At 44.0% G+C, this 3,596-nt stretch overlaps 1 non-coding gene across 1 annotated transcript; it reads right to left on the bottom strand.

Moving 5' to 3' along the window:
• Positions 1–2,175: 2,175 nt before the first annotated feature.
• Positions 2,176–2,313, bottom strand: LOC119938823. The gene has a single exon (XR_005454524.1). It is a non-coding gene; the product is annotated as a small nucleolar RNA SNORA7 (small nucleolar RNA).
• Positions 2,314–3,596: the final 1,283 nt, after the last annotated feature.

Here is a 3,596-nt window from a genome sequence, read left to right as displayed (position 1 = left end):
GCAGCCTAAGGTTTTCTAATTTGATTATGTCCTTTCTAATGGCTTACTGCATCAGCCTCCTCTCCGATCTCCCATCCTCCTGTCTCTCCCCACTTCAGTCCATACTTCACACCACTGCCCAGATTGTCTTTGTCCAGAAACGCTCTGGGCATGTTACTCCCCTCCTCAAAAATCTCCAGTGGCTACCAATCAACCTATGCATCAGGCAGAAACTCCTCACCCTAGGCTTCAAGGCTGTCCATCCCCTCGCCCCCTCCAATGTCACCTCCCTTCTCTCCTTCTACAGCCCAGCCTGCACCCTCCACTCCTCTGCCCTAATCTCCTCACCGTGCCTCGTTCTCGCCTGCCCCGCCGTCGACCCCTGGCCCACGTCATCCCCCTGGCCTGGAATGCCCTCCCTCCGCACATCCGCCAAGCTAGCTCTTTTCCTCCCTTCAAGGCCCTACTGAGAGCTCACCTCCTCCAAGAGGCCTTCCCAGACTGAGCCCCCTCCTTCCTCTCCCCCTCTTCCCCCTCTCCATCCCCCCTGCCTTACCTCCTTCCCCTCCCCACAGCACCTGTATATATGTATATGTTTGTGTGTATTTATTACTCTATTTATTTTATTTGTACATATTTATTCTATTTATTTTATTTTGTTAATATGTTTTGTTTTGTTGTCTGTCTCCCCCTTCTAGACTGTGAGCCTACTGTTGGGTAGGGACCGTCTCTATATGTTGCCAACTTGTACTTCCCAAATGCTTAGTACAGTGCTCTGCACACAGTAAGTGCTCAATAAATATGATTGAATGAATAATGGGTGATTATCCTACCTGCACCCAGAAGTCCAGGTTTGGGTTTGTTGAAGACTGTCCACTGCCTTCTCCTAAAAATATCATCCAGTCTAGTGGCCTAGTGTAAAAATCATTCATTCATTCTATCATATTTATTGAGCACTTACTGTGTGCAGAGCACTGTACTAAGCGCTTGGGAAGTACAAGAAAAATCATGGGGTTTATGAGTTAGGAAACCCCGGTTCTGGTCTCAGCTCTGCCACTGGCCTGCTATGTGAACTTTGGCAAGATAATTAACCTCTCTGGGCCACAGTTACCTCACCTGTAAAATGGGGATAAGATAATAGGGAACCAAGTGAGGGACAGAGACTTTGTCCTGTCTTCTAACCTGCCCCTGATCCTCACACATAGTAAGTGCTTAATAAATGCCATAATAATAATAACAATGATAGTGATAATAATGATAGTATAATTAGAGGAATGAAACAAAATCAAAGAGGCCAATCTTAACTGGAAATGAAAAAGTCAAATCTTTAAACTAGATATTTTGAAAAGCTTTGGGATATCACCATCTTGTGGTCACCTCTATGATAACTTTGCAGTTCTGGTGTTTGTCTTAAAACTTAAGAGTTCGGTAAATTAATTCTCAAGGAGATTGTCATTTTGTGATGGATACGCAACCACAGTGGGACATATTTCTTTCACAAAATGTCATTAAGTCCTCTGAATCTAGGTGCCCCAGCCATCTGGTCACAGAATCGGAAACCGATAAATGAAACATTTCTTCCCGCTTTGTACTTCACTTCATTATTGAGAATTTGATCTGTGTTTGAAATAATAGACTGCAGATGTGCAGTGGAACACAGTGATTGTCCTACAACGGATACAGCTAGTTTCATTTTTTAAAAGGTGACATCCAAATCAGGTCGAGAAGGATCTTGATGATGAGATCATTAATAAAACCTCATCATTCAAATGAAGATATCCTGGACGAAAGAAGAGTTTCAAATATCTTTATCTAAGTCTGTCTCTTTATCTATATACCTGTATATATAGACATAGTTCTATGTCTATATAATATATATTTCAGAGATATAGATTTCGGAGTATTCCGCGTGCAGATGGTTTGCTGAAGCCATGAGAGTTGGTGAGCAGTTATACTCTGTTGCTGCCCTTGTCTTGTCTTATGCCGTTGAGTTGTCTCCAACCCATAGTGATGCCACGGACACATCTCTCCCAGAACACCCTACCTCCATCTGCAATTGTTCTGCTAGTGTGTCCATAGAGTTTTCTTGGTAAAAATACAGAAGTGGTTTACCATTGCCTTCTTCTGCACAGTAAACTTGAGTCTCCACCCTCAACTCTCTCCCATGCTGCTGCTGCTCAGCACAGGGGAGTTTTGACTTGCTGCAGATTGTCTTCCACACACTAGCCACTGCCCAAGCTAGGAATGGAATGGGTAGGTCTCTGCTAGACTCTCCCTCCCATAGCCTAGCCTGGTAGAGTACTAGAAACTCTCCAGGTGTGACCCTGACAGGGGGTTGCTTCCCTTACTTGAAATTTATTTTTGTGTCTGTCTATCCAGCTAGATTGTAAATGCTTTGAGAACAGGGTTAATGTGTATTCACTTATTGTACTCTCCCTAATGCTTAATATAGTACTTGGCACAGAACAGGCACTTGATACATACTACTGATTGACTGATTGATCAGTTGTGGGAAGGGGTAGGAGCAGGCTGACTCCTTCCCCTTTCCATGGAAGGTGGGGCGATTGGAAAAACACGAGACCCCCAACTCATGAGAAAATTGTGGGGGAAAAAGGTGATGTCAGGTGAGACCAAAGTCTCAGTTAAGGCAGGGAGGAGGAATTTTGGATACCCAGTGCCACACACACAAACATACACCCAGAGATGAGCACATTCATACACGCATGCAAATGCACACACACACACACACATCTCTATCTCTACCTACACACATAGCCACTTTAGGAAACATTAAGGAGCAGCCTTGGGTTTGGTGAGCGGTGAACAGGGACAAAATGAGAAGAATCAGGCATGTCAGAAAATCCTGCTTCTCTCCCAGGAAAGGCGACTATTTGCCATTGATTATCTCAGGGTGAAAATGAGCACAGAAGATTTGCTGGCCAGAACGGGAAGTTAAGACTAGAGAGAGTTTCAGGTTAGAATCTGGTACAGGATTTCTAGGTCTTTATTACTATTGTGTTGCACACAGTATCCTTCCTACCCCTTAAACATCCTTTCACCTGTGGGAGGAGGCAGAAGCTGAAGAGTTCATTCATTCATTCTTTCAATCGTATTTATTGAGCGCTTACTGTGTGCAGAGCACTGTATTAAGCGCTTGGGAAGTACAAGTTGACAACATATAGAGATGGTCCCTACCCAACAACGGGCTCACAGTCTAGAATAGTTATACTGAACACCACCAAAGTAATGACTTCGCCCATCATCAAAGATGCTCTGTGGCCCCATAAACAGGGAGGCAGTCTGGCCTAGCAGAAAGAGCATGGGAATGGGAATCAGGCAATCCAGGATCAAGTGATGAATACTTTTTGTGCTTTGGATTCCTCCTCTATAAAACAGGGATAAAATCATTGTCTCTCCCTATCTTTTTTTATCATATTTGTTAAGTGCTTACTATATGCCAGGTATTGTACTAAGCGCTTGGCATAGATACAAGTTAATCAGGTTGGAAACAGTCCCTGTTCCACATAGGGCTCAACACCTCTATCCCCATTTTACAGATGAGGTAACTGAGGCACAGAGTAGCTAAGTGACTTGTCCAATGTCACACAGCAGAGACG

The sequence above is a fragment of the Tachyglossus aculeatus genome, chromosome 16 (assembly GCF_015852505.1).
Source record: "Tachyglossus aculeatus isolate mTacAcu1 chromosome 16, mTacAcu1.pri, whole genome shotgun sequence".
Lineage (NCBI taxonomy): Eukaryota > Metazoa > Chordata > Mammalia > Monotremata > Tachyglossidae > Tachyglossus > Tachyglossus aculeatus.
Note: the sequence above shows the minus strand (reverse complement) of the source record. Positions and strands in the feature narration are given on the sequence as shown.